Raw genomic sequence first — 10481 nt, forward strand, 5'->3', positions numbered from 1 at the left:
TATCCCCTGCAACTATTATATTATGAAAATTAAGCTTAATTTGCTATAGTTCGCGAAAAGCAGGAGAATCTGTATGGTGTAATTTATAATTTCTTCTGTGACCACACGGATCGTGATATATTCGTGTTGATGATATATATCTTGATATATATCATCAACACGAATACGTACTTCATCATCATCACCCTCACTGTCATCATTGTATGTTCCCAAAAGTTCAAGGATTGAAAAGTGCGCCTGCTCAAAGTCATTAGCAATTTTCTTTACTTGATCACAATAGGAAAGAAATAAATCTATTTGACTGTCGTCACTTTTCGCCAATAATCCGATTTCCAATGCCTTAGTCATACGGTTTAAAGCTATGGTGCGCTTACGACGTAAAGAAGGTAAGTCGTTAACAGTATAACTGTCTATTCCGGGAGGTTTAGTCTTAATTTTCGTCGAGCTAAGTTTCCGAGTTTTACGCTTTGTACTGAACGACATTCTTTCGATTTAATGTAATATCAAGTCTAATAGTAGCAACCTGTACGTAACTTATAACAGTATCTACAGAGGTAGGTGTCGGTAAACAACTAACAAGCAAGTCGCTATAAATCATACGTTATAAGTTGACGGACCAGCCTAGTTATAATATTACTTGAGATACAACATCGTATTAAGATCAATGCTTAATTATTGCGGTGTAGCCTATAGTTAAGGTACGTAAGTATATTTACCAACAACAACGAATATTTGGTTCTTATATTAGTCATATAAGACGGAATACAGAGTTATTACAGTCGATTTTTGTATAAAACGCGGTGAAGAGTTAGTTTATTTTACACAACATCTGTAATAACTCGTAATACGAATAGGAGTTACTATAGCCGATAATAAGTAGGTATACCTAAATCTATGCACCGATAAAGACTTGCGAGATTGCCTAAAGTATAGGTACCTATGATCTATAGTAACACGCGTGAGAGGCTGACCGGATAAGTATTTACATAAATTGTCACAGATCACGATAGTATACATTCAATACCGATTAGTAATTGTAATGTACAAGTAGTCTGTTGTTGTAATGTTTTACGAATGTGACTATGCACATATCAATAGCTAGAAAACGTTTTTTAAATTGTAAACAACACAACCAAAACGACGGTAGAGAACTAATAAGTTGGCAGATTGCGTATACGGAGTAAATACAAGTGAAGTATGCTGGAATCGAATGTTAACGATTGATTATACGAACTTGATAAATTGTTCAATTTTAATGAATCTGTGACCGAACTATTATGAATGAACTCGGATGATATCTAATTAGCCAATAAGGAGCGTTGTACAAAATGGCCGAAATGTTTTACTAATTATTGTCTCGTATCAAGTACTAGGTTAGTAAATTATGAAATATATAACCTTTTTTTTGCCTAAGTAATATAATACCCCGATATTAGACAGTTTTTACAAATTTAACATTAAATAAAAGACCAACATAAAGTTACAGCTACCACTATGATACCTTTTCTGAAAATACCAGCTATATTATTCGAAATAAGTATAACATAGGACTCAAGCTAATGTGTCCATTAAATTTCCCTGGTTTTCGGCACCAATAAATGTGACCACACGGATCTTGTCGTTGAGATCCGGTGATGACACTGGGTTTGGAACACTATCGTTAGGCTGATGTTCCACCGATATAACGGACAGATTCTGGTTTTGATGATAAACTGGTCTAGACAAAGGGCAGTTACTTACCGGTTGTACCGAGGCGATCCAGACCGGGTTTCCGTTGGCTAGTTCGCTGCTGATTTGAAGGGAGGAGACGCAATGCCGTCTGGATACAACGTTTCCCTTCTGTTGCTGATGTTGGGTATACTCGTCTCACACACTTCACCAAACTTCACCGTGTCGAATTAACTTGGTTGTTCGATATTGGTTATATTAGAACAATAATGCCTTTCTTTGCTCGGAGTAACGGCGTTCGCGTCGGTAGTTCGTTGCCAACTCACTATCGGCCGGGGCCAATGGGCATACGTGTACAACCAGTACACTCATAACGCGAGCTCTGCTATTGGCTAGACCAGATTTAGAGTAGGTAGGAAAAGAATGGAATGAAGTAAGTTTGAGTGAGCGGTAAGAACGGGTTGTATACGCGTAGCGTACATCTTCAATCCTTATACTCCACACCAAAAAGATCTTCGGCAATGACCCTCTAAACACGTTTCGCCCCGAAACCGGAGCTTCCTCAGGAGATGTTGACTATACAATTAATAATTGTAAAATTGTTAAACTATTTTATTATATAACCTTTATTTATCAGTCATCTTAGTACCTGTAAAATAAGCTACGCTTACTTTGGGGCTAGATGGCAATGTATTTTATTTTATTTATTTATTTTTACTCTTTATTTGCACACAAAAAAAAATATAGAAGAAGAATAAATAAAACACAGAGAAGTATACAAAAGGCGGCCTCTATCGCTTTGTAGCGATCTCTTCCAGGCAACCTTAGGATAAGGAAAACAAAAGGATAACATACAGCAGGTTAACATACAGCATATTAAAAAAAAATACGTACTAAGAACTACATACTAATACTTAAACTAGATTATACAAATAAAATAATACATAATATAATAAAAATTAAAAAAAAATATATAATAATAAACTAATATATACTATTACATATCATAAATACATTAACAATAGTAAATACAAGTCGTCTTCAATGTAAACTATATTGAATGTATGTACTGTCATAGTTTAATTATTTATAAAAAAAAATAATAATAACCTAATAGTGATAGAAGACTACAATAATAATGTATTAAGATATCGCTTGATATATACATGATACATGTATGATTCTGACAGACAAGTATCAACGTATCTCTCAGAATGAAACGTAATCCTCAAGGAATAGTAATGGACAATCGATCCATAACGGATAATTAAAGAGATTATGAGAGTATATTACACACAGACAGACACAGCCGAGTTCGGAAACGAAGTGATGTTTAATTACTTAAATTATAACATATTAAGATAATTAATATATATTGTAGTTTATTGACATTCACATACTTACATATAATTTTCGGAGAAATTTCGGAAATTATAAATTCCCAAATTGGCCCGGTCCTACTTAAATTCGCAGCGTTCCGCCAGAGAAGTCGTCAAAATAATAATTGTAATTCTAAAACAAGAGCGTCTATAATATTTAAGTAATAATGCTGTAAACGACGGTAGTTTTGAACCACTTATATGCATCGCGTTGGCGAGTAAAAGGGGTTAAGTACTAAACCATAACGCGACATTAGCTCGAAACATGTCATACATTATCTGTGACATCAGTTGAGTAGACACTTTTTACAAAGAGAAAGGGCCAACCGCGTCTACACTGAAGCAGCGAGGGTTCTTTACATAGAAAACACGTATTAATTATACATCGGCCTCAAAAGCAAAAAGAAAATTTTGGAGTAGAGACTTTGGGACTGACTGACTCCGGAGGCACGAGCTATTTTCAAAGAACTATCGAGTCTACCGGTGATCCTAGAGCGGGCAGTTACCTTGGCCAACGAATTAGTTTGGCCATCCAAAGGGGCATGCTGCCAGAATCTTAGGTTGACAGCAGTCAAACGTCACTTCGTCCATAGAATAAAAATACAAAGGCGACGTTTGAAGCTTGTCGCAAGATACGTAATCTTGTAAATCATTACAATGCTGGTTAGCGACAGAAATAAGCATGGGCTACTCGCCGCACCCCCGCAAGCTTTACCATGTATATAAACTATATAACTATATTTGACGGCCAGTGGGCGCAGTTTGCAGCGACCCTGCTTTCTGAGTCCAAGGCCGTGCGTTCGATTCCCACTACAGGAAAACTGTTGTGTGATGAGCATGAAGGTTTTTCAGTGTCTGGGTGTTTATATGTTTATTTTTCCTAAGAATTTATGTATATTATTAGCAGGTATTTATGTACATTATTCATCAGTTATCTTAGTACCCATAACACAAGCTACGCTTACTTCAGGGTTAGATGGCGATGTGTGTATTGTCGTAGTATATTTATTTATTACCTCGCGACTGTATTTTCGCATGGATGTTTTTCAGTGTCTGGGTGTTTATATTTTTATTTTTCCTATGAATTTATGTATATCATTCATTAAAAAAATATTCATCGGTCATCTTAGCACCCGTAACACAAGCTACGCTTACTTTGGGGCTAGATGGCGATGTGTGGATTGTAAAAAAAAATAAAACAGAGCAACCCTTTGCGAAGTGTTGCTCTGGGCATGCAAGGAACACGTCCTGCAACATGCGTTGCATCAATCTGAGGCGTTGGTGTTTAACCTCATGTGCCTGTAATGACACCGGCAACCACGCCCTTTAGACCGGAACACAGCATTGCAACAATGCTGCTTAGCGGCAGATAAGAGAGATAATAACTTCCCCGGACGAGCCCTGTCACAAAAAGCTCTACTAGAACTGAAACATCAAAATGCGTGTGTTCAAAAATGATATCTGTGCTCTTACTTTATTCTTAACTAGTGTACCCAGCCCGCTTCGCCGGGCTAGATTTTGCTTTATTTTATTTAAACAATAAACTTACATCATTAAATTTTTAATTTAAGTCTCATAATATATTAAATCATTTATTTCTCTCCGTATTCATTCTCTTCTCGAGCAGATGAGATGTATTTGACAGTTTGACAGTTCAAAAATAGGAGTGCTCCGATCGCCACCAAACTTTACAGGATTACTCGCCAGGTCAATCCGGAGATGCCCTGAAAGTTTCATTGAAATCGGTCCAGCCGTTTCGGAGCCTATATGGGACATACCCACACACTTTGTCTTTTGTATATATAGATTTAATACCGTGGTACATAATAAACAGAAATTCGTAGTGCGAATAAATTTAAGTTTAGATTTTAGGAGAGAAAAACAAAAAAAATATGCAAACTTGAACTGTTCGCTATTTATTTGTTTAACATAAGTTTTTAAAGTTGTTGATAAAGGTAGGCAAAATATACATACCTACCGATTTTGACTCTGTTTAATGTTCTAGACAAAAATGCCCCAAAGGCAAGAAAACGAATAACTTTGTGGCTCCATTTATCTGAAGAAAAGGTATTCTATATTTTTAATTCTTTATTTTTTTCTTTCACTAAAGGTTAGCCCTTGACTGCAACCTCACCTTATGGTAAGTTATGATGCAGTTTAAGATGGCAGCTAAAGCTGAAAAGTTTGTTTGTTTGTTTATTTAAACGCGATGATCTCAGGAACTACTGGCCCGATTTGAATTTTTTTTAAGACCTAAGCTAAGACCAATAGGAGAATAGTGCCAATGAGGAACGTTTTAAAATCGGGGTTTATTTGTCCGTTTGAGTGCTCCCGCTGCGTGCGCCGCGTTAACGGCTAAAGTTTCGATATAATCATGTATGACAAATTTGTTCCCCTTTAAAAGTTCTAAAAAAAAGTCCTGATCAGCAAATGTCTATCTTTTAAGGTTAGATGTGAACGAATTCGCGAGGGACCGCTAGTAGGTATGCAGATATGCGTCGACCAAATTGTATCCCAATTCTATATTCCTTTAAAAGATATCTGCCAGATACAGACTCTCAAACTGAGAGACTATAGAATGTCTTTCATAGGGCGTTATTCTACATTTTGGATACGGAACCCTGAAAATTATGTCTTGGTACGTCGCCAACGACTTAAACGCTAAGTGAGTCTGCAAGTTTGATTTTTATAATTTTTTCCTACTTCCAGTGTTCACATTATCAGATCAAACGGAGTGATATGATCATCATCATGTCAACTGATGAATTCCGGCCCACTACAGGACACGGTTCTCCTTACGCGAGAGGGTGTAGACCACCACGCTGGCCAAGTGCGGATTGGTGGAATTCACACGCCTTTGAGAACATTATGGACACAGGCAGGGTCCCCAAGTAATATTCAATTGCTTTGAACGCACATAACATAACATAAATCGCAACAGATCTGACGACCAGTTAGACGCGGCAGTTAGCGCCGATACTTTAAGTTCAAGTTAAGGGTTCGATTCCCGGCACGGACAATTTGGGTATTGTGGCAGGCTTCGGCCGTGGCTAGTTACCCTACCGAGAAGTTTAGCGTTCCGGTACGATGTCGCATAAAATCGATTAGAAATACGGCTTATAACTTCCATTGGAGTTGCCCAGTATTCAAACCAAAACAAACCAACTCCCTATAAGACCGTAACTTCAGAACCGAACCATGCGTTACTGGGGGTTTGTAACCACGCATAAATCGTTACAGAAATTCGCACAGTGCCCTTTACGTTTCGCTCCATGCAGTCCACCGATCTTAATGTCTAGATTTTATGCCCCGACAAATTGCTCGGTCTGCCTTTAAACGTTTCTAGAATCCAGATACTAAAATCTGTTTCATAGCTATATTAAAGTAGACGCCGTTAAAAGTTCTTTAACTAATAGATTTTAATAGAGGTTCGTAGACATCGTTTAGTTTGAATTCTACTGTCACGCTTAATCTGTAAGGACTCGTTTTAAATTACTAATTTATATTTAGAATATAGGCCTCTGATATTCTTTTACATTATTTCGTTAGTATACAAAGAATAATATTGGTTAGAAGCAGGCGTTACTTTGCGGAAATACATAACATATTATGAAAATTAAGCTTAATTTGCTATACTCCGCGAACAGCAGGAGAATCTGTATGGTGTAATTTATAATTTCTTCAATCCGTATACTCCACACCAAACAGATCCTCGGCAATGTACCCTCTACGCACGTTTCGCTCTGAAACCGGAGCATCCTCAGGAGATGTTGACTTGTTGACCTCTCTTTTGACCGGAGCATCTTAAGGCTTTCAACTACTTTACTACCTTACACAATTTATGTTTTTGAAAGTACAGCCGAAGCGGGTGAAAAAATTAAAGCGCGTGAATAGAAATACTGAATGGGCGAATTTTTAACCAAATGAGCGACTATAAAATCGATAAAATAAATTACTCGAAAAAGGTGTAGTCCCGTTGTTCACGTGTTTCACCAAAGATCAAGTTAATAAGTTTTTTTAAGTGAAGGAATGACAAACAAACATACAAACACACTTTCGCATTTATGCAATTAGTAATTTTTTATTGTACTACAAGTAACTGCAACCTGGTGATAAGTGATGATGCAGTCTAATGTGGCAGCGGGCTAACCTTTTAGGGAGTATGGCAGCAATATAAAACCCATGCCCCTAATCGGCTTCTACGTGACAACTTACTTAAACGATAAATCGCTTAGTGGCCAGTCTTTGTCAGTGCGGTGGGAACTTGCTACAGCCGAAGCCTCCTAACTGACCAGAACCTACCGGGAATCGAATCCGACACCTCCGACATAAAATCACAGTCCTCACTGCTACGCTAGGAAGGTCGTCAAATAAATATGGATTAATATGGCACATTCGTGTACTTATGCCCGTTATCAAAACATAGGCAACGCCTAAATCGAATGCCTTGAATGAATGAAGGTATGATGACCTATGGCTTTGAAACATGGTCGTTAACTGTGGGCCTCATAAGAAGGCTTAGAGTCACTCAGCGGGCGATGGAGAGAGCTATGCTCGGAGTATCTCTACGCGATCGAATCAGAAATGTGGAGATTCGTAGAAGAACCAAAGTTACCGACATAGCTCAACGAGTCGCGAAGCTTAAGTGGCAATGGGCCGGGCACATAGTTCGGAGAAAGGATGGACGTTGGGGTCCCAAGGTGCTGGAATGGCAGCCCCGTACTGGTAAGCGCAGCGTTGGTCGACCCCCAACGAGGTGGACAGACGACATTAAGCGCGTCGCAGGTAGCCGTTGGATCCAAGCGGCTCAGAATCGTGGAACTTGAAACTCCCTACAAAAGACCTATGTCCAGCAGTGGACGTCTATCGGTTGATGTGATGACAGAAGGTATGTTCAGGGTATGCAGTAGATACATAATGAATATAATCCAGTTCAAGTAACGAATACTTTTTATAACTCTTACAATGCCCATCTTTAAGTTTTTTATAACTCGTTCTCAGTGGCGTGCATAGAGGGTATGCACAGGGTATGCAGATAATATAAAATGAAGAAAATCTCCAGTACGTGTTATAAATACTTAAGGGTAGAATTTGAATAACTCTTACAATGTCTATCCGTAAGTTTTTTATAACTCGTACTGGAGATTTTCTTCATTTTATATCATCTGCATAACCTGTGCATACCCCTCTATGCACGCCACTGAAGTCGTTCTGGATATTTTCATAATTTTATATCATCTGCACACCTTGCAGGAATTAAATCAAATGATTACGTAATAAGAAGCCTTTGAGTTGTATTATTAAACGAGAAACCGGAACATAATATTATACCTATCTCATTAATTACGCGATACTACTGTTACATTGTTCGTATTAATTAACGGATTTCAAATAATGAAGTAATTGGATACCTGTTCATCGCTTGATAAGATTTTTTATATTGCTTGTAGGAAGGTATCGGCGGGGGGCTTGGTCAGGTAACCTCCACGCGGTGGTCCCTGGGTACCAGTCAGTAACCAGTCAATTGGTTGACTGGTTATTGAATGGTTGCCCTGGGAGGCGGCGGGTATAGTTATTGTTCTAGCTACCCGTAGCTATATGAGTCTCCCTACTGTCTGAGGGGGGGTTCAAGCTGTCCTGATCCCCTCCTTAGCGAAGTAGCCCAATCGGTTGGGGCGGTTGGCAGACGTCTGGGAAGTATATAGCGGGTTCCCCGGACGTCTACTAAAGCTAACGAGAGGGACATGCCGTGGTGGTTAGTTTGCGTAAACGAGCCCCACATAACCTCTGTCCTGCCCAAAAGGACAGAGGAAGCCATAAAGCTTTTCCACCAGGCCAAAAATAAAATGGAAGGTCAGCTTTACTAGATTATATATTGCTGTTAAATCTTAACATGGTATAAAACATAACGCCCCCTGAAGTTAGCTATGGGCAACATTTTAGTTTTCAAAACAAGGTTTGACAGTTTACATTTTCAATTGCATTTTCAAGTCTGCGGGCTCATTCCTGTGACTTGTACAAAAATCTCAAATTTTAATGTATTAAATGTAATAATTTTTACTCACACTAGATAATGCGTTATAATAAAATTTTCAATGTATTCAATACCTTTCTTCTATTGATAGTGTAATTTTTTCGGCAGACGTAGAATAAGGCGAAAGATAAAAAAAAAATAAGATTTTTATCTTGTTACGCCAAAGAAGTATTACTTTTAACGCGTGTACATAAGTACGTTTTTTTTTCCTAAAAGCTGTGGGTGAGTCAAGGCAGATATCGTTGCCATGTATCTTTTAGGATACCTCGTTGTATGGTATGGTACATGCATGTTATAATAGAGAACACTTTGTAGCAAAACATAAAATAATACAGATAACACAAAATAACAAAAATAAAATATAAATTAATAATGTAGGCATGCTAAGGCTTTTCTTCCAACAATAGCTCTCTTTGTACGACAGAACATGTGGCAAGCGAGCGGGAGAGTATTATAAGCGTACTAATAAATATATATTGTCATATATAAATACATATACTGTAAGAAAATACATAACATACATAAAAAATATATGTAACAAAATAAACATACATATATATAGTAATTAGTATGTACATAAATGTGTCGTAACACACATATTTTTGTGCGCTTACATTGCAAAACATAAACCTTACAAGATAGATTTAATGATTGTACTACAGAATTGTCTTAATAATCTAAAAATATTGTATAACTTTATATAATATGAACCTACGTATCATGTAATTCACATTGTAATAACAAGCATCGGTGGTTCAGTGGTAGAATGCTCGCCTGCCACGCGGGCGGCCCGGGTTCGATTCCCGGCCGATGCAACTTTTTTATTTTGTTTTATTTTTTTCTATGCATTCCGCAACTAATAAAATATAAATTTTGATTAAGTTTAGTGTGTTCTTAGCAATATCAGGACAATCAGAAATTACATTACTACTTACTATTGTGCTAAAAATAATTAATGCAAAAAAACTAAAAATAGATTTTTAACAAAGGTCGCATGTAATGTATACCCATGAATTATAAAAAAATCTTTAAAACTTATTTTGTACAAAATAGTTATATTTATAATAATAATAAATTAATTAAAAATTGTAGAAACCCCCGACTTTTATTATAATATTTAAGTAGGAAGCCCCGGTTTCGATTCCCAGGGGGGGGAATTTATAATCTCTGAACTTTCTCTGGTCTGTTCTGGTGGGAGGCTTCGGCCGTGGCTAGTTACCACCCTACCGACAAAGACGTGCCGCTAAGCGATTTAGTGTTCCATTGCGATGTCGCGTATAAACCGATTAGGGTTATGGCTACCATAGTCCCTAACAGTTTAGCCCGCTACCATCTTAGACAACATCATCACTTACACCTGGTGGGTGAGATTGCAGTCAAGGGCTAACTTGTAATGGAAT

The 10481-nt window shown here is 37.5% G+C and overlaps 1 non-coding gene across 1 annotated transcript; it reads left to right on the forward strand.

The window, feature by feature from the left end:
• The first annotated feature begins 9825 nt into the window (after positions 1-9825).
• Positions 9826-9896, forward strand: Trnag-gcc. Its single transcript has one exon. It is a non-coding gene; the product is annotated as a tRNA-Gly (tRNA).
• The last annotated feature ends 585 nt before the right edge of the window (positions 9897-10481 follow it).

Source organism: Pararge aegeria, chromosome 24 (genome assembly GCF_905163445.1).
Source record: "Pararge aegeria chromosome 24, ilParAegt1.1, whole genome shotgun sequence".
NCBI lineage: Eukaryota > Metazoa > Arthropoda > Insecta > Lepidoptera > Nymphalidae > Pararge > Pararge aegeria.